The following is a 22109-nucleotide window of genomic DNA, read 5'->3' on the forward strand; positions in this document are numbered from 1 at the left end:
TTTAGCAGGCTTTCTTATATGTCTCACAACTAATAGGGATTCCTAAAAATAGCTACATTGTAGGCTATTAGATTAAGGTCACTAGGACTACCCTCAAAAATAGCTCGTAACAGGAGGCAGACAACTGCTTCAGTCTCCCAAGGCACACCTAGCCTAACCCTAGAACTTCATGGAATGAATGGTAGTCCCCAACGAAGGAAAAACTCCCCACATACATATACACACAAAGCATAAAAGGAAAGAACGTTATTACGCGAGTGGTGATCAAGATCAAGCCTCAATCACTACTCAATAATGAGACATTAAGGAGTGTTGGATAGGGTAATCGATGTTGTTCATAAACAACACAAACACGAAAAATTTTAAAATTTTGCAAACATCGCATAAGCCACACGCAAAACCCAATGACATACAATGTCTCTTATAGCTCAAATGTGTTTAAAATCAAACTCGAAATAGAGCATCAACAACATTCTAACATAAAAATCTTGAGTTTGAAACAAAGAATTTCTTCATACCTCTAAAATATTTGATACATCGTGTCAACTTTGAAGCATCCAAAAACTTCCACAATATTCGACGATCCTCTATAGAAAAATCCATACTCATGTATGGGACCTTCCTCTCACATGACAAGAAATTGTATCCCATATCACATGTTTGTGTTTTTACTTTTCAAAAATCATAGAGGATTTTCATGCTTTTAAAACTTAAAGTCAATTTGAAAGCCTTATAAGTTGTAAATTTTTCTATAAGGTTTACATATTTTAAACTTAAGGCTTTAAATATTTTAGCCTCTGAATCTACTTGCAATCAGAACAAGTCAGTATCCTAACCATATTTCAAATACCCACGTTTCAAAATCCGATATGGAATCTATACATTTGTTGAGAATTCTGTTGACTTTCTTGCATTTTAGAAATGTGTTCAATCTACAGTGTTACAATATCACTCTTTCTGCTCACGATACTCACATGGGATATAGCTTTTTAATTCTTGCTCCATCTCAAGCTCATTGTTGTAGCTTGAAGATGCATGGATAGCTCCTACAATTCAGTGGCGAGGTGGGAAGAGTCTAACTCTCAATCTTATCACTACCCTTTTGTTTACCGCTACCACCCCTAGGTCTGCTATCACTAGCCCCTCAATGTTTGAAAAAATATGCATCCAAGTCAAAATCAAGCAATCGACATAATCAAATCATCTAGTCAATAGGACAATGGTGCACTTCAAACCTTATCTAGGAAGATTTTGCTACAGTGAGTAATTCTATGCTCTCCTTCACTCAAAGAATCAACATTTATTGGACCCTTTGCTTCTATTTTTACTTCCATAGGTCCTCTATCTCATACTTTGGATGAAGCCTTTCTTCATCAACCATAGGAGTGGCAACATCCTCCCACTTATTCATAATGATAAGGTTGATAACTAATTGGCTTTTTGCTCCGTGCAAAAGAGATGGCCACTCTGTCATACCATCCAACATCTGCAGATGGAACATCTTCAGATAAGGAAAGGCTTCTAGCTAGTCGAGATACTGTTTCATCAAACCGGCCAGCGTTTGAAAGCTCTAGTCATCCAAGAGCTGGCCACAGTAGCCTGTCTCCTTTTGTGCAGAAGAGGCTTCTTCAAAATAGGCTTGGGGTTGAAAAACTAGCTGCCATCTTTGTCTTTTGGACTCCAAATTCAGTCAAGCCTCCTGCCATAGTTGTGTAAACTCCCAAGAAAGTTGCCATCTCTATAGTACTTCTTGACTGCTGGGGTTCTTCAATGATGTACCTGTGCACAGTAGGGTTTCTTGAGACTGAAAAAGGAACTAAATCTAAAGGAAGGAGAGAGAAAGGAAGGACCTATAAACTAGGCTCTGATACCACTTGTAATGAAGGGGACCTAGGAGAGAGAAGGAGAAGGGAGAGACTGCAGAGAGGAGAGAGAAAAAGAGAGGAAGAGGGTGACGAGGAGAGAGAAATAATAGGATTAGAGAGAGAAAGGCAAGAAGAGGAGAGAGAAATGGCTGGCAGCCATGGAAGGACAGGGAAGAAGGTGAAAGGACAAATGTGTATTCATCAAATGGTGCCTATGTAGTGTCCCTTACACCTTTTATACTTAGGTCAACTTGATCTAAGTATTTCCCCTCCATTACACTTTCCCACTCAACTAGAGGTTCCTAACTTGGTGGTGCATAATCCCAACTCTCATGCCTGCAAGTACTATGCTTGCTCATTGAAGGTGCTCTCTTAAGTGCATGTGTAACTATAATTTACTACATATAGCTGCAACGGACCTCATGTTGTGCTAGTGTTCAACAATGGTGCAAAATGTGCATCAACCCAACCCTTGGCATGGAAGTTATTAAAAATATAAGGAGATATGACCCCTATGTGCACTGCATCCAAAATTGCTACATGAAGTTCTCTTGAACCCAAAATTCCCAGGATGTGCAAAAGTTTCGACAAGAAAACATACATGTTCCACAATGTTCCGCAACCATAAAAAAACTCTAACTTCAACCTGTCCAAAAAATTACAAATCTCAACCAAGGCTATCAAATTTCGACACTTGTAAAATTAAATAAAATGACCAAAAAAATCATGAGCTAGACAAATACAAAAAATCCAACTATGAAACAACAAAACAAGCAACCGCATAGACAACTAAGCTACCAAAAATAAAATCTATCTATTATAGTTTTACTAGGGTGTTTTTGGTTTTCACAAAAACATTTGACAATGCATAAAGGAAGGATATGACCTAGACTTGTTGGCCACAAGAAGATTATGCGTAGTAAGAGGCTCTCTCTAGGTGCTCCGTCAAATGTGTTTAGTTTAGCACTAAAATAAAAATCCATTAACCATACCCACACCAACTAAAAAAATGGCCCTCTTTGCCTAAGGAAATCATACAATTTCATTGAAAAGTAAGTTATATTCTTGGCCTAACTATTGAGAATCAGCAATCACACTCACTAAACAGCCTCTTTGTATGGAGCCTCAGGGCCAAGGACATGCAGGCTAACCTATCCCATATGCACAGTAGTGCCTACTGCAGTTTCCTACTTTCCTATAAAGCATTGTACTTGCTTCCTTTTCTTAATGCAATGATTGTACTCTTTTCTTTTCAGTGAAGTGTCAATATCATTGTCCACATACACAAGATTGTGTTTATGAGTCCAAGTCTCAATCTTGGAACCTAATTCACTTGTGTAACAAACAATGTCTTTGTCTTCTCCATCATGAGTCCACACTTCTCCTTCCATCCACCATAACTCATTGCCATGCTCTAGATCCCGCATGTTTCTCAACATGGTATCAGAGCCCAGTCGGGCATGGCTCAGCTTGGCTTAGCTCTCCTCTGTCCTCTCTCAGCTCATGTTAATCTCTGGTCAGCTTAGTTCGATCCCATGACTTCATCTCCCAACTCTACCCTCATTGAAACTTCCATGGCAGCCATAGCCAACAGCACCCTGTCAGATTGAGCTTCTTATATCTCACTCCATAGGTCAAATTTCTTGGAGCTTTCTTCTGGAAAAGTATTCTCCAACTCACAAAGCTTCCCTGTATCATATCAACCCATGACATTTGGCTATCTGAAGCTCAGCATTGTGAAAAAACCCAGTCACTACCATAGTCTTCAATTGTGACCTGCAAGACATACCCTCCATGGAGCCTTCATATCTCTCTCTGTAGAGCATATATTCATGAGCTTTCTTCTAGACATATCTTCCTCTACTTAGGGCGCTCCCTCCTGACACAATAATTGACCACATTGGTGATCTACAGCCCTGGCATTGCAGAAATTTGATGTCGCTGCCCAAATCTATGCCGTGGCTATTCGCGCCCTCTGCGTGTGCTATGTTGTCCACGATCTGGACAATTTCCATAGGGTTTTGATAGCCCTTGACATAAGCTTCCTAGACATGTAAAAATTTTTGAAAATGATCAACTACAAGTCCTACAATCTGAAAAAAACCAGGCCCCTGTCTCAGAAACCCTAATTCCACCATAGCTAAAATCTCTCAAGCTTCTTTTTTCCTCATTTTTCTCACTCCTGGCACTAAACCAAGCTAAAACCCACTCTAATCCATTGACCCAGCATCAAATCAAGGAGGGGAAGGACCTGAGAAGATTGAAGAACAACCGAACGATCCCGAACAAGAAGAATCAAGCTCAACATCAACACTGACATAGTGTGTTTTCACACTGTCATTAACTGTGTCTCTTGACACATTGCAATTTGCTCTTCTACTGATAAAATCTCAGAATTCTGGTGTTGATTTGCTACTGATCTTGCAACCTCAACATGGGAAAAGACTCTCCAAATGCTCAATTCAAAGGAGTCGGGTTTCACACCTGGCAAACTCGCATCAAGCTCATCTTGATGAAAAAGGGTCTCTGGGCCATCACAAATGGCAAAGAGAAGAAACCTCGGGATGCGGACCTTGCAACTACTTGGTAAAAGAATGATGACAGAGCCCAGGCCATTATCAAACTGGAGCTAGACGACAGTTATATCCACCATGTGGATAACTGTGAGACCTCATAGGATACATGGAAGAGACTTGACACCTTGTTCGGTGCACAATCTATATCATCAAAGTATGGTCTCCTGATTGAGTTCTTCAGGCTTGAAATGAAGTCCAGCACATCACTTGCCACACATCTAAATTACATGGAAGGACTCCTAACCCAACTTGCAGGAATCAACATTAAAATGGACGAAGATGTTTGCATCAGTGTTCTACTTAAGAGTTTGCCTCCTGAATATAATAATGTATCAACAACTTTAATCAACATGCCAAATCCTAAACTTGTTGATATCCAGGCATCACTGTTAGAAGAGGAAAAGAAGTTAAAAACTAAAGAAGAACCAAGTACCTCTAGAGATGAGCATGCATTATATGTTGGCAACATGTACAAAGGCAAGAAGGATCAGCTCTTCTGTGACTTCTGCAAAAGGACCGGACACACCGAGAAGTTCTGCCACGCAAGAAAGAAATCCCAAAAGGCCTATCTAGTCGCAGTCAAAGAAGAAGAAGAAAATGGAGCAAAGGAAGAAGAAGATGAAGATGAAGACCACTAGGATCGGAAGGACAAGACTCATCAGTCCTTCTACTCTCATAACTCTGATAGACTGTTTTAAAAGCCTTGTATTTCCTTGCCCTAATGCTTTCTGCCATAAGCTTTGTAAACTCCTCATGTAACTTGGCATTACAGTCCCTGTACACTTTGTGAGGCCCCTGTTACAGCCTCTGGATGTCCATCCTGTTTTGGTGCCCACACTTAGCCTTTTCTGCGACAGCCTCTGGTGTCTACCATATTTGTGGTGTGCCCACACTTTGCAGGTGGTTCCCATTACAATCTCTACACACTTTGTGCCTTTCTAGTTGTGATTGAGGAGGGGTGTTGAGAATCAGCAATCACACTCACTAAACAGCCTCTTTGTATGGAGCCTCAGGGCCAAGGACATGCAGGCTAACCTATCCCATATGCACAGTAGTGCCTACTGCAGTTTCCTACTTTCCTATAAAGCATTGTACTTGCTTCCTTTTCTTAATACAATGATTGTACTCTTTTCTTTTCAGTGAAGTGTCAATGTCATTTTCCATATACACAAGATTGTGTTTATGAGTCCAAGTCTCAATCTTGGAACCTAATTCACTTGTGTAACAAACAGTGTCTTTGTCTTCTCCATCATGAGTCCACATTTCTCCTTCCATCCACCATAACTCACTGCCATGCTCTAGATCCCGCATGTTTCTCAACACTAACAAAATCAAACATTAAAGACAATAGGAATGGCTCTCTTGGCCTAATAAAAATATATTCATAAAGCATACCATTCATTATCCTACTGTTGAAAACAAACCCTTTGACCACACATAGACCATACTGAAGCACAAAACTAGACCAAGGGAATGGGTTTCTCATGTCTCAAATTATTAGCTAGCCCACTACCACTACAAGATATAGACCTTATAGCAACGTTTAAAGCGACGAAAATACAAACAACAAAATTTGCCCCTTTCGTCGCAAAAAGCGTCGTTATTGACGACGCCATAGAATCGTCGCTATATGCGTCACTATATGCGTCGCTATATGCGTCGCAAAATGCGACGCATATAGCGACGATTGCAGAGAATTTGCGACGCTGATAGCGACGACAATAGCGACGCGTGCAGTAAATTTGCGACGCAAATAGCGACGGTAACAGAGAAAAAAAAAAATTTGTGGCAAGGCAGAGAGCCATACAAAATAGTTTCTGCACTGCTGCATACAAAGCGTTTGCAAACAAAAAGAATGTATACTGAAATCATAAAACTGATAGATGAAATAAATACATGATATCACATAAAATGCGATTGGTACAATCATAAAACAATATCACTAATACATAGAAAATGTCTACATAGATCGGGCGACTAAAAACTAAAGGTATGTGAGCGCTAAGGATGCAAGGGCGAGCTACAAATCGTCGTCCCCCGAAAGCTCTTCCCGCTGTAAAGGAGCATCAAACGGATTCTGCAGAAAAAGAAACAACATATCAATCCACCATACAATAATGCATTCAAATATCTCATGGTAACTACGGACAAGAAAGATGAGTGACTTACTGGGCCGCCGCGTCTGTACAATCGGTCGATCAATGATCTGAGACCGTGCCTCTCTGCATATCGAGTCTCAAGGCCTTGCGGATCGCGATTTGTAATGGAGTGCTGCAAAGAAAACAAAATGCTAACTGTTAGAAACATGATTGTCAGTACAAATAATATCTCAAAAAAACAAATAAGCAAAACAAAAGAGAAACTTACAAAGTCCTCCAAATATGTCCTGTGGCCGCCACTCCCAAGATGATGTACCGATCCGGCCTCGATTCGTGCCCTCGCCGCCTCCCGCTGCCGAATCCAACGTCCTGGCGAATTTGTAGCCTCCTCCCTCAGTCGGCGCCAGTCGTCTGCATCTAACCACTCGGGCTTTGGAGCCCCACTCTTGATTGCCTTGCATGCGTCGGATCATCTATGTGACATGTATGCACGCATGCAATCCATCATCCAGCCCGTAGAGAATCTATCCACTGCGGCTGGCACCTGGAACTCCTCGTGCAAGGATGCTACTATGTACTCCTTGCTCCCCTCCGGTATGTTCCTCCAATGATCCAGGACGTTGTGCCGAAAAACTTGTTGGCACAACTCCCTCATGCGAGCCATCACCCTCCTCCCCTCATCATTCATGATGATGGCTCCTGACCTGCCATCCACTAGGTATCCATAATCCCTAGGAGTGTGCCTCGTATGGGCCCTCTCCCATCTCCGTCCACGCTCCTGGGCATATCCAGGAGACCCCTAAACATCCGGTGTACCGACGGGGGTACCCTCTCTCGGAGTGCCACTCAAAGGGGTGCCACCAGAGGGGGTGCCACCAAAAGGAGTGCCACCAGAGGGGGTGCCACCAAAAGGAGTGCCACCAAAAGGCGTGACATCTGCCGACGGCTACGCAAAAGCCGGAGTAACTGGAGTGGACGTCCCCACAGGTGTGACAAATCCTGGAGGTGACCGAGCTCCAGCTGAACGACAAGATGGAGACACCGCGTCCGTGTCTCCACAGCAGCATCCCCCTGATCCTCCTGCAGTCGCAGTCTCTCCCTCTAGCCCAAGTCGCGAGAGTCGAGATCGTCTGCTCGAAGCTGAAGCATCTAATCGCACTGAAGCTGATCTAGCAGAGCGCCCTGACGAAGAACGAGACAGCTCCTGATCTGCTATCTCTCTGAATCTCGCGAGCTGATCTGGAGACATACGTGCCATCATCTTCTGAAACTCCTCATCGCTCATCCCTCGACTCATCCTGAAAATGTCGATACCTGCACAGATAAAAAATAATGTTAGAATAATCAATTTAAACTATACAAAGCACATTAATATAAATCATTTTTGAAAAATCCCTCTTAAAATGCATATCTTATCTACCTTTATGGAAGATCTAAACAACGAATGGAGTAATACAATTCTCCAAGAATGAAGTATTCTATGGTCCCATGTTAATCTCCTGACACAACTCTGCATACACTGGAAGGTCGATAGACATGTCACCACAAAAGAACAAGTCTGCCTCGTTCTCAAAAAATTCTATGACTTCTGTATTTCCATCATTGTTAGCTGATGCGAGCTCCAAGCTTGCGGTGGCCTCCACCCCTTGTAATTTCGATCCCTCTATTTACATATTTTCTTCATCTATGCCTGGAACATCGCTTTGATCGTATACTCTCGCACCTCGAGGAGTTGAAGGTATAACATACCACCATCGAGGTTGTCGGGGATTTGGATAGAAGATTACCTGTTCACAAACACTTACAAACCGTCTTCAAACCATTGTGACATAAACCATGTCGTATTACAATTAGCAAGCAAATGACTAGTTGTACCTGTTCACAATGTGCCGGCAACACAAAGGTGTCGCGCAAATCCATCCATTTTTTTTCGGAATCTATTTCGAGAAATCCAGATGGACCTCGTCGAACTGTTGCGCCAGCTCCTCCAAGTACCACTTTGAACCACTGCACATCGAATATTATCATGGAGAAGCTACGGTAATCCACCGTAATAATACTTTGCAAATTCCCAAAATACTCCATCTCATCCACAACCGTGTTCGGATCCATTGCTCGTCGCCGGCTCTCTTGCTCAAACCTTGCCATGACACCACAGTCCATTGTGGAGCGCATTTTGTCAATACGCTCCACCCGAAAATGCCGTCCGCGTGGCCACGCTGCACTATATATTTTGTACTGCACATTGAAACACTCAAATTAGATGTAGCAAACAAATTCAGATACGACACATTCTAAACCCCTCATTACCTTTGGACTACATCCCCTCGAGAACTCCCACTCCTCCATTGAGACCTCTGTCCCTTCGCTGGATGCTGCGATCAAGGCTCCATGCAACCATCGTGTTGACATAAACCGCGGCATCTCCTCCATGCCTTCGGGATATCGAATCGGTCGGTGACGCGTACTGCGTCGGAATTCAGCTCGCGCTTCCTCTCGATCTTGCCTTGCAATCTGGTACTTGGCGAGCCACATCTCCATGGAGGCATGGTGCAACATACAAAAGCGATTCACCTTCTCTTCCATTGAGGCATCCATTCTTTTTTCTACCCCATTTCCAACCACCACATCTCCAGTCAGCCTGTCATCGTCCTTCAGCGTCCATAGCATTTCCGTGTCTGGTTCCACCATTGGTAGCCATTGTGAGATATGCACTAACGCCTCTGACACCAACCAACCTTCCGCCATGCTACCTTCCGGACGAGCTCGTTGTCGCACAAAGCCTTTCAGGGTTTTCATGAAGCGCTCCAGGAAGAACATCCATCACGTATGGACAGGTCCAGCAATCTCCACTTCGTCCACAAGATGCACAAGAAGGTGAACTTGTATCGTGAGCATGCTAGTGGGCAGGTATTTCTCAAAGAGATAGACCGTCTCAACTGCTCCCCGCCTTGTGGATTCAATAGAGGACGTCTTAATCTCTTTCTGTGAGATCCATTGCACCAAAGTCGACAGCTTGTAAATGGCCCCGCGAATTTCTGGAGTTAGGCATCCCGCGATCGCGATCGGTAGGACGAACTGCCACAAATGAGAAAGCATTAAGAATAATGGTCACTTTTCAAATTTCAAAATGTCCACGCTAATTCAAATCCATTCTGTTCACAAACCCGACATATCTTATGCCAATCATGGGATTTTAGCCCAGACATTTGGTCATCTTTAGAAAATGCGGACCTGAGAGAACGCATCATACCCGTCGGAGTGCGGATAGACTTGATTACTTGCTTCACAATGCGCTCTTCTTTGGTAGACAAAACCCAGGGAGCGCGAGGAAGCTGCACTCCCCCTTCAGCACTCGAATGCGGCCAAAGCGCCTCCATCTTACCTACCTCCTTTAAATCCATTCGTGACCCTATAGTGTCTCTCTTTCCTGTGATGTGGTCCCATAGCAAGCTGCCCACATTTTTGAAAATATGCATGGGATCCAACAAGTGGTTGACCTGTAAGTGGGTCCAATATGGCAACTCGTAGAAAACTGAGAACCGTCGCATTCCATTTGGATGTGATTCCGGGTTTACCATTTTCAGCTCGTACCAGCTTGCAGCATTCATACGTGATGGAGGTCGTCCAAGAAAACCTTCCCTGAGTTCATGATCCTCCGGCAAGAAAGCGGCGTGTCCTTGATATACCATCTTCTTCATGGTTCTTGACCTTCGGGAGTCTAACTGTGGCCCACATAATGGACATGCATGATAACCTGAGGTAACGAGACCTGCAAGGCAATCCATGACCTAGTGAATACTTGATTGAATGAAATAAAATATAGATATTACCGGCGTGAACAAAGGTCTGCTCACCTGAGCACTCTCCCAATCGCGGAAAGTCATGCATCGTCCACATGAGAATGGCTTGAATGTTGGCTGACCGACGACCATCACGCCTGCTCATATCTTGCACCGTGACCCCCTCCTCCCACAAAATCTTAAGCTCATCGACTAATGGATGAAGATACACGTCCATATTTTTTACTTTGTAGCGGCCCGGGACGAGAAAGCCAAGGATGAGATGTCCTTTCTTCGTAGAAAGCCATGGAGGAATGTTGTAGTTGACAAGCACTATAGGCCACACACTGTAAGAAGTCGAGCGCAGACCGAATGGGTTCACACCATCCATGGCGAGACCGAGCCGAAGATTCCTTGGCTCTCGCGCAAAGCCTGGGAAGGTAGAGTCAATGTGGCTCCATGCGCGCGAATCTGCTGATATTCGTTGCACTCCATCCGTAGACCTATTCTGCACATGCCACATTGTCAAGCTTGCCATGGCAGACGTGCGAAACATGTGGTTTATGCGGGGGATGAGCGGAAAGTGTCTGAGGACTTTTTGAGGGATGGTCCGCCCTTGCAAGTCCAGTCGATACCTGTGAGCACCACACTTTGGACATGTGTCCATAGTCTCGTATTCATCTCGAAACAATATGCAGTCGTTGATACATGCCAACGAATTGAGTTTTAGGTTGCAGTCAACCAGAATTTAGCATACCAAGCTCCAAGCAGCTCCAAAATGTCTTTTGACCATGTCATACATTTACTTTGTAGTGGCAAGTTCAATACATGAGTATCTGAGTAGGAATAGACAATAAAAGAGAAGAGAGGAGAAGAAGAGAAGTGGAGATGGTGAAGAGCTTCACCCTCTTGATCCCTCACTCCCACACACTCACTCCCTCACACTCTCACACTCCCTCCCTCAAGAGCACACATACAAGCAAAGAGAAGGGAAGAAGGCAAGAAGAGAGGTCTCTTGTTAGCCACACACCACTCCTCGTCTAGGTTGACTGACCACTTGGCAAGACATGCCAACTAGAGCATTATTGATAAGTTCCTCTTGCTCCAAACCCTCTTCACTATACTGCCTACGCAGAACAAAAGTATAGTCACAACAACTAAATATGTACAAAGTATCAAATCCCATACACGCAACTTTTGGGTGGATTTCACACCTCGAATGCGCAGCAATATGACATCCACCCCCTCTAATCCTGCGCATCCTCCGGATGGGCCAACTACCCATGATCGTTATCATCAAGATCCACAAATAGATCAATCTCTTCATTGTGCATTTCCAGTATATCAACAAGATTATCTGTCATATCATCTGTCTCTTCCATTGGAGTTTCTTCTCGTTGCTCTTCTCTTGCAAATTCTTCCAATGCATAATCTTCATCATCTCTTTTCTTGAAAATCTTGATTCTTTTTCCTGCAATAGGCACTCTAAGCACTGTCCCATCCAATTTTGTCAGCTCATATGTTGCATTATCAAAGACATGTCTGAATATGTACGGCCCAAACCATCTTTTCACCATCTTCCGAAGTGCAATATGCTAATTTTCAAGGTTGCTATCAAAGACTAATACCCAATCTCCCTCTTCTATTGCTCTAGGCCGCAAGCGATGCCTGTTGTCAAACCTGTCTTTATTTCTTAGTCTAGCAACCTTCAACCTGTCAATAGCTAGCTGAATATCTTCTGGTCTTCTCTCCAACTATTGAATCCGAAGAGCTAAGAGCTCCTCTCTCGTCAAATCCTCCTGCCAAGGTAAAACTCACCAAGTCAAAGCACAAGTCTCAGTCGCGGCATAACCGGTTTCTGACCATACATCAACTCTGCAGGCATATATCCTGTAGTAACAAGAATTAGTGGCACCTTGAGGCAAGGTACACATCCTGACAAGCCCAATAGGAGTTCTCATGGTGGTTATGTCCCTGCTTTCCAAAGCTAGCTGAAACTTATCATATCCCGAATACAAATCACCTAAAGAATAGATGGCATGTCCAGCAAATGCTTCTGCAAACTCATCCACAACTGGACCTATACCAACATTCCTGATAGTTACTCTGTTTACTGGCTACATGTCCTGTATAAATCGGAGAGTACCATTCTTCTTTGGAACCGTAAACCACCTGTTTGAGTATGGTGCAGATGAAGGCTCAAGAATTCCCATCCTGATTTTCTCATTCAACAAATCAATCAGCTTTGGCAGGTGTGCCTTAGGCACTAGAATAGGTCGGAGGTTCCATGGAATATGAGCAATAGTAAAGATCACCATAGGAGCAACAATATCAGGATTCACACATCCAATCTCATGCGGGAAAAAAGCAAACCCCTTTCCAAGCATCTCCTGAAAGCATTGCTTCTCTGTAGGTAGCAAGAAATCACCATTTCCAATTTTCAGTTCAGTAAGAGTCTCTGCTGAAAATTTATGGCCTATATGCTTCGGATTCCTCAAAATTGGCTGTTTGGCAGCCCTTTCTATTTGTTGATCACTGTCAGGTGGAAGCGGTACAGCTACCGGCTTCACCTTCTTATCCACAGTCTTATATTTCATGTCAACCCTGGCTTCATTATGATCCTTTGCATGACTCAAATCTTGCTGTAAATCAGCAATTCTGCACTCCAATGGCTGAATATCCTCAGCCCTCTGCTCTATGGACTGCATAGGAAAAGCCCTAAACTCTGGATGCTGAAATATTTCAGCAGTAAACTCTATTGGCTGAAAATTTTCAGCCCTCTGTGTCTCTATAAGCTGATCATAATCAGCTGGAAACTCTGTTTACTGAATTTCTTCAGCACTCAACACTTTTTGCTGGATCACCTCAGCCTTTGATTCAATCTGTGAAACAAAATCTACAATTTCATGAAACATGTCCAGTGATTGCACTAATACATTACTGTGACAACTCTGCATATCAGTTTTCAGCATATCTTCCATCTCTTTCATCGTATCTGCACAAATTATACTATCATACATCCCATCTATGTGCTCATCCTCTAAAATTCCTGCATTTTTCAAATTTTTCTCCTTCTTGCATATGTACTGCCTGGCAGCTCTAGGCAACTTAGAAGTCTTCTGATAACTCATTGAACTGTTTGCTGAAATCCCAACAAAACTGGAGGAGAAAACACTACTGCCAGGAGGCGAGAACTCCAATCTCCTCTGCTCTGTACCACCGTCGTCTCGCAAAACGGCGGTACCTAATGAAAACCCGAATCCCTCACAGTGGGCAAAGGTGCATCTCTGAGAGTATCCCTGTTTCTAACATGGTTCACACACACAGTCATAAACTGAACTGCTCTCATGCCATCTTTACTGCGAATCTGTGCATAAGCAGATCCATCATCCATTACCTTTGTTTCCATACGCATCTTCGTGATGAATGGCTGTCTAAGAATTATGGGATAAGAGCATGAATCCTGCACAAAGAAATGGAAATCCTCCTCTACATCTCCAATAGAAACCCTGACACTGGGACAAGCAGCATACAAATCACCTGCAGTGTTGTTGGCGGCTCTCATACCCACCCATGCTCTACATCCATAGGCCATCTGTTACTCTCATAAACTCCACGAACTATGAGATTAATCTCTGAACCATGATCCACCAAAGCAACATAAGGCACTTGTTTCTCTCCAATTTTTACCATCGTCTCTGTAGTTGCCCTAGCCCAATGACTCCGCGAAAAGTGACTACGCGATATCAAGACAGGCTCATCAGTTTCAGCATAATGCATAGACTGAACCCTCTTCTCTATCTGTGGAAAAACAGAAGCATTCTCAACCATAACCTCATCCTCATCTTCACCCAACTCCCCAATCAAAACTCCTTGTGTATCAGTAGTAGGCAATGCATGTCTTTTCCTCTTCAGGACCTCTTAAAACTGATCTTGAAACTCTCTTTTCGAGATGCCCAAAACCTCAGAAATAGTGAAAGTCACCTCACTGCCAAGTATCTTGTCATTAAAGATTTTCTTCATGTCTGTAGATGTCTCAATATCAGACATCAATCTAAACCCTGGCTGCTTTCTCTCTAGGCTCTTGCCTCTTTTCTCTCTTTTGAGCATCTTCCATCTGTCGTTCTGGCCCTGGTCTCAAAGATGGTCCTGCAGTAGGTGGAGTAACAAACTCACCCCCTCTAGTCTTTTTAGCTGCACTTGGATTTTCTTCATCCCTCTTACGCTTCTCCTCAACAAGTACATCTGCTCCCTGAGACTTAGCCAAGTAGGCATAAATAGAGTACTTGTCAACAGGCGAATCCCAACCTATCTGAGATTTGATACTAGAGCCTGCACTAGTCAAAACAGTTTGCTGAATTTTTCCCTTGTTTGTAGTCTCCATAGCATAAGTCCATAATGCTGACTGATTCTCTAATCCCTTCTCAATCTGGACTCCATATGCAAAAGCATCTCCTCTAGCTGTCACATAAGAAGTACGTGCAGCCATGTCATCCACTAACTTCTTCATTCCGCCTTTCCCAAAGTTGGTAGCAAGTGGAGCTCCTGTTTCAGTCAACCAAATCTTACCATCTTGTCCCCAAAATACCAAATTCTTCCTCCTTGCATCCTGAAAAGATTCACAATCCCTGCAATGCTGATGATCCGTACTATCACACCAAATACATCTTCGATCTCTCCTAGGTGCACTAGGAGCACTCCTAGGAGCAGTAGGAGCACTAGAAGAAATAGTAGGCGCAGTCGAAGCAAACTGCTCTTTCAATTTTCCCACCAACTCCGCTTTAACTGACTCTAGTGTCAAATCCGTTATGCCTTTGATTATGTCATCAAGAGAGGTAGGCACCGACGGAGTGGATGGTTTTGGAGCAGAAGGAGCCGGCATCGGTCGTGGAACAGGAGGAATAGGAGGAGTGGAAACAGTAGGCACTGGCATAGGCCAAGAAACTGGCTGAGGAGGAGAAGAAATAAGAGGGATAGAAGCAGGCATAGGAGCAGAAGACGATGTCGGTGTCATAGAACCATTCTGTAGGCGGGTCTTCCATATCCTCCTCTTGATCAAAGTCGAGACTGCATCCTGGGCATCCTGCCAATCCGTTTTAAGTCCCATAGGCTTCATGCGATCCTCAAGAAGCTCTCCCAATTCTTCCTAAAGAATAGGATCTGCAGCTTACAAGAAAAGCTCAACTTTCTCAACATCCAATGCTCTTTGTTCAATGGCATTAAGCTGACTATACCTTTCTTCAAATTCTCGAATCAACTCTGAAGCAGCTAGACCTTTGTTTGGCATGTAGACCCACTCTCGGAATGACCGCTGTGTAGCCATCCCAAAGTCCTCAAGGAAATAATCTTCTTTCAGGGCCTTCATAAAATCTTGCCAATGTGAATTTTGAATAAAAAGATCAGTCACTTTTGCCCTCAAGGCGGGTGTGACAAGACAAAGGAAGTACTTACTCATAAGTCCAGCTGGAACTCCAAAAAACCCCATCTTGATCTCATATGTCTTCAAATATGCTGAAACATTACGGCCATCAAATAGCTTCTTCTCATTCTCAACTGCTTCAATCACCTTAGTCGCGCTATTTGCATTCTCCTGCTCTGAATATAGTTGCCTTTGCTGAGACAACTGTTGTTGATGCAATCGCTGCTGCTGCTGCATATACAATTGTGTCTGCTGATTTTGAAGCTGCATATACATGGACATATTCTGCAAAATCTGCTTTAGATCATCTGTTGAAGTACTTGACGCAGCAGTCATTGATGGAGATGAAGTAGAGGACGCACCTGGAATTGTAGAAGAGGCTGAAATAGATGCTGAAGTATCTCCTATCCTGAAATTTCTGCGACACTTTCACGTCGGGTTCACCAAAGATGTCGAAGGTTCGAAAGCAAAGTTGCGACCACAGAGGACCTTGACTAATTTCAGGATAGAAAATCAATCAGGCGAATAAGCAAGATGAGAAAATGATGCCAAGACTCTGTTTTATTTCTGCCAATAACAAATACAAGGTTCAAGATGAAGAAATCCGAATAGCCAGTATATCAATTCTACTATCCATACAGTACAACAGAGTCTGAAGCAGAGTTGTTAGAGCTACCATGTATTGACTTGCATGGACCATTCTAAAACCCAGAAAATCTTTGCGTTTCTTCTTGATTGTAACCTTCAAATTTGTATTTTACATCTCTCATACATGTAACCTTTGTCCTGGTATCGACCAGCAGATGGTATGTATTCACTTGACATTGTATAAATATTAACCCTTTCTAGCAGCAGTAAGCATCCATAGAAACATCTCTCTAATGCATGTATCTGTCAACATATCTTTCCCATGATCATACAATCACTTGCAGCCAGTTGGAGACAGATAGATTTTGAAGGGAGGGGCAAAGAGCTGAGTTTCATAAAGTATGTAGAGCACATAGAGACCCCCTAGTCTTCTTAGCCATGGCATATCACTTCGTAAATGACCTTACCAAGGGTAGAAGAATACAAAGCCTGCATAAAAGAGGTAGGATTTACGTTCTCTGGCCTAGCCTCGTGGATGAATGTGAAACCTGTAGATCTCCAAATTTCTTTCATCTGAGAAAGCTCTGCCCAGCCGGCCTGAACAAATGCCTCGACTATATTACCAATGTCTGAAGCTAGCGCCGATGTATCCATGAGCAAGAAGGTAAAAGCTTGTAAAACCTTGTCTGGAGCTGTTATGATGATGCATCGAGTCTAGCATTTGTTGAATCCAGCGAGTGTTAATGCACGTTGCTTGTATCGGTTAGAGCCTGCAAAAACTGTTATTAATGTTTCCCCCCTTTCTCCATGTGCAGCATCCGATACTGAGTAACGATTAATTTATTCCTGCTGAATTCGCGTGTATTTAGAGCTCTCGTCCTTGTCGATCCCCTTTCTCGACGTGTACTTGTGCTTCTTCGGCTTCTTGATACCATTTTTATGCGCCTTGTAAGATTGATTGTGTGCGGTGTGATTCTTCGACTTGGCCATAGTTGCTGTTTAACTGGCAAGCCTTGACGATAGCACCGCTTGGAAATTTTTTTCGACAAACACATGAACCCATGATAAAAAGATTAATTCGGTAGTTCATAGCAATAACGTTTTTCGCATACAACAATTTGTTGGGCAGCAAGGCATCTAGCCGTCAAAACTTATGCATTGCATCTTCAGTCCGTCTGCAATCTTGCAACTCAGCTTAGCTTCTATTCCTCCGACTCGGACTCCTTTTCTACCCTGTTGTGCTTCTTCGCATACCTCTGGTTGCAGAGGAACTTAGGATCCATCCCCCTTCAGCTCTTCCTCCCCTTCAGACTAAAAAAGCCGCCCCCAAATTGGCTTTCCTCCCCAGAAAAGCTTCCTTCCAGCCAATACAAAAGCAGGTTCCATTATTGTCTTTGTATCCAAACTATGCTCTAAACTAAAATACCAAAAAGTACTAAACCAAAAGGCACCCAAGGAAACCAAAACCCGACCATCTCCTTGGAGTTACAGTTAAGTGCACTTGAATCCCTTGTCTCATGACAATAATAGGTATTGCATTACCTTCATTCATCTGGCCCTCACTTGCAAGCCTTGGCAGAAGATGATCTCCACCTTCTACACTTCCAAATTTGAGAAGCTGATCTCCGAACATGAGGCCATCAAGTGCTGCAGGTGACCCTTCTTGGATCTCATCAAAAACAGCAAAAGGTATTGCAGGATGAGAACCCTCACCAAGGTTTGAGTGCTCCAAGGAGAGAGTATGTATGGCAGGGTTGGAGTATTCAGCTCTATGAACAGGACTCATTCTCTGATGTGTTGATTCTTCCACCTCAGTTGTTCTTTTCTGTGGTTCATCCTCCAAGTTCCCCCATTTAAACTTTGAAGTATCTATTAAATTAGCACCAAGCTGATATTCTGCTGCCTCTATCATAACCTCCCAAGCAATGGCATGAGGTCGTCTATGCTCAACCTTTACTTTGTGAATCCAAATGCAATGCTTACCCTATGATCAGTGCTATTGCTCTGCTCAACTGTCCTGTCTCAGCCACATCTCCCAAAGCTCCTGTGAACTGTTGATCAAAACCTCCTCGTCTAGGTTGACTGACCACTTGGCAAGACATGCCAACTAGAGCATTATTGATAAGTTCCTCTTGCTCCAAACCCTCTTCACTATACTGCCTACACAGAACAAAAGTATAATCACAACAACTAAATATGTACAAAGTATCAAATCCCATACACGCAACTTTTGGGTGGATTTCACACCTCGAATGCGCAGCAATACGACATCGTTCCATACTTAAATACAGGTGACTAGTAGCATAGAAGTTCTGGTGCTAGTCCCTAAAGCAACGCGACACGTAACGCTTAGTTAAAATTCATGAAAGGACTGTTTTGTGCACCCCACATGGTTGTTTTTAATCATAAAATGGTTGTGCACAATTTTCATACACCTTGCATCAAGCATGCCACGTGGTATCTCCTAGAATGCATTGCACTTGTTTGATAAACTTTGACCAATGTTGAGAGGACAGGAAACCTAAGCTGTAGGTTTAGACGGGTGCTTCCTTTGGGGAACGTTTTGTGAGGCAAATCAAAATATCCTGGAACGCTAAATTATGAAAGAGTGTATTTTATGCATTATGTTTTATATGTTGGAGCGACGCATCTTGGAGCTAATCCCCGAGGTGTAGGAGAGTTGTAGTGGAGCCATGGCAATCTACCGAGAGGTGCTTCCCTATGTGTGAATTTCGAGGCATTATGCCTATATGTTATGGGATCTCTCTCCGAGGAGAAGGGAAGGTGAACGTTGGACTACATATTGGAAAAAAATGCAAAATTGTCATAAGCATTTAGTGCAAAGTGAGTTTTAGATGCTCCTCGCCCAGGAGGCCGTGTGTTGGGATTGTCTTTCATATGCATGAGGTCCAACTATTGCCATAGCCAGTGCCGGCTCATTTTATGTCCCATCAGTGATGCGTTTGTCAGGAGTCTCCAACAAGTGGTGGTTTTTAAATCTAGGGTTTTTCGGGACCAAATAGTTGGTTTATGTCCTTTGACAAGGACCGTCAAGCCGACATTAGGGCCAAAAATGCTTCAGAAAATGCACTTTTGTTAATCACAGGATTAAGAAAAGGGCCAAAGAGAGTTTGCCACATGTGCAAGAATATGGTATTCTTGTCTCCTCTTTTTTGGAGATAGTAGAGTCCACTTCGTGATTCTCTCCTCCTTTTTAGCCAAAATCTCCAAAGTCTAGCATGTTTTGGTAGTCCCGAAGTCCTTATTTACTTTTAAAATCAGACAAATGACATAATAAAGTTTTTGTGAAGTTAATGATGATTTTTTTGAAAGTCGAGAACTTTTTGGCGCCCAATATATTTTCATTAGTCTTCTTAATATTCCTTTTTAGTTCATTCACCTTTCACGCTGAGCTTCTTTCTCTACTTTTTAGTTCATTCATCTTTCTCAATGAGCTTCTTTCTCTGTGATTTAATTTAAGTATGGCATCCAGAAGGCACTCTTCTCATTCTGTAAAATCTTGCACTATCTATCGCCACAGAGTTGATAATAAATTGGGAGCCAAAGATCTTTCGTATAAACGATTAGGTTGCCATGCTGCCCTCTTGCAAGGACTCTCACAAGGTGAAAAGAAAAAAACGAGAGAATATGAAACATCAGTGGAAGGGTTGTATCATTTCTTTCAAAATTATGCATGAAGGGTGGGTTATCAAACTGCAACATGTTTACATGGCGAAGGATATGCACTTGCCTCCAAACAAGCATGTTTTGCAGCAAACACATTGTAGGACTTGAGTTGATAACATATGTAATTTTTTTTCATTTAAGTAAGTACTAATAATGAATTCTTGGTTATAGATATATTTCTATCAACAAGTACTAAATGGCAACCTATGGAAATCTTAAGTGGAACCTTCCATGCGATTCATAAGGTGTTCGGAGACATTATCTATGCTGATCAGATTGTGGGTTCTTTTATTATGCATGTTTCGTGGTTTTGTGGAGGGGAGTCGGAATCAACTAGTGTGATTACCCTATCCAAAATCAACTCAATACATTGCTCCCTTATCCACCGCATATATGAGTTAGGATAATCTTAGCACTACAAGAAAAAATGTAACAAGTTGGTAAACTAAAAAAGGGTCCCTAAAAAAATCAACAATATGAAACTTGAGACTTATATTCACTCCATCTATATTGAGTATCTTTGAATCTATTGTCCTGCAGACATTTGAAAAGCACTCTCTTTCCACAAGTATATGTATGGCTTTGCGATGGTACTTCTTGTTAGAGAGATTTATATGGTTCTTTACGATGTCAAAGAGATCGTGCAAGAGCTGCAGAACACGGGGTTCAAGGTACAGCAAAGGAAGAGTCTAACAAGAAGAACTCAAATTTTTGATGTCAAAGGTCATTATATTGCTTGTCAAAATGAGTTACAAGAAATTCATGTTCAGAATAATCTGAAGTATCTCATAAACTGTTTACATTCAGGTTTTTGAAGACAGTTATGCTTTTAGCATATAGGCTTGCATTCAGAATTCAGCAAGTCTGTGTGGAGGAAGGATTCAGTTGTCTTTGTAATGTCAAAACTTAGAATCATCAAAAACAAACAGCTATGAGTTTGTCATCTTTCTCATCCTGTTTTATCATTGGCATAAGACCAATTTTTCTTGTTCAAAGGAAACATCCACTGAAGAATTCACCATTCAATCAACCTTGATGTTTGTTGTCTACAGCTACAGTAGTCCCCCAGGCATACAAGGAACATAAAATGTAGCCTTCGCATCATAGCCAGTGCCACCACCAGACTCTATTAAACCTGGCTATCTGAGCTGCATATACAGAACCACCACACAACGATTCACAAAAGCAAAATACTTCAGCCTCTTCTACCTCCAATAGAATAATCATACACGCCAACCACTGGATTCTACTCTTGGGCAGTCCATATCAAGATCAAGTAGTAGTACCATCACTGAAAGCTCTTTTGTTACAATACACACTTACAACTACCTCCTTTCTGTAGACACTGAAATCTGCTCTTGTAACAAGGCTACAAATTTACTTTAATTGTAGGCACACATTCACTCATCTGTCTGCTCCTGCATGTCAGAAGTCCAAAGCGTGAGGTTGTCCCGTAGAAGTTGCATGTTTAGCGTGCTGTCTTTATACGACTCCTCACCAAGGGTGTCAAGCTCTGATATTGCTTCATCAAAGGCCTGTTTTGCCATTGTACAAGCCCGAACTGGAGAGTTAAGAATCTCTTAATAGAAAACTGGAAAATTCAGAGCAAGCCCAAGACGGATCGGATGAGTAGGTGCTAGCTCTGCTGTTGCAAGTTCCTGAGTAGATTTGTAGGCAAGTAAGGTATTTTCTGCCGCTTCCTTACGCTCAGCACCCGTCTTGAACTCAGCAAGGTAACGATGATAGTCTCCCTTCATCTTCAGATAAAATACCTTCGATTCGGCAGCACTTGCAGTAGGAATTAGGTGACTATCCAAGAGCTCCAGGATGTTGCAGCAGATTTTGCTCAGCTCGGCAACCACCTTGGCCCTGTACTCCTTGATGAGAGCGACATGCTCTTCGTTGCCCTTGTTCTCTTCCTTCTGCTCGATCGAGGAAACGATGCGCCAAGAGGCCTGACGTGCTCCGATGACGTTTCTGATTTTCTGACAATCTCTCGCTGCATAGATTCACGACAGCTCTCCCTGCACCAGCTTCAACGGCTGGAAAAGCCTGTCTCCTGCTGAGCTAGCATGGAGATGGTCGAGGTTCAT

The 22109-nt window shown here is 42.8% G+C and overlaps 1 pseudogene; it reads right to left on the reverse strand.

Annotated features, from left to right (window-relative positions):
• Window positions 1-21348: 21348 nt before the first annotated feature.
• Window positions 21349-22109, reverse strand: LOC148017875 (14-3-3-like protein pseudogene; annotated as a pseudogene).

This window comes from Lygodium microphyllum, chromosome 21 (assembly GCF_053477565.2).
Source record: "Lygodium microphyllum isolate KBCC chromosome 21, Lygodium_microphyllum_v1.1.10, whole genome shotgun sequence".
NCBI lineage: Eukaryota > Viridiplantae > Streptophyta > Polypodiopsida > Schizaeales > Lygodiaceae > Lygodium > Lygodium microphyllum.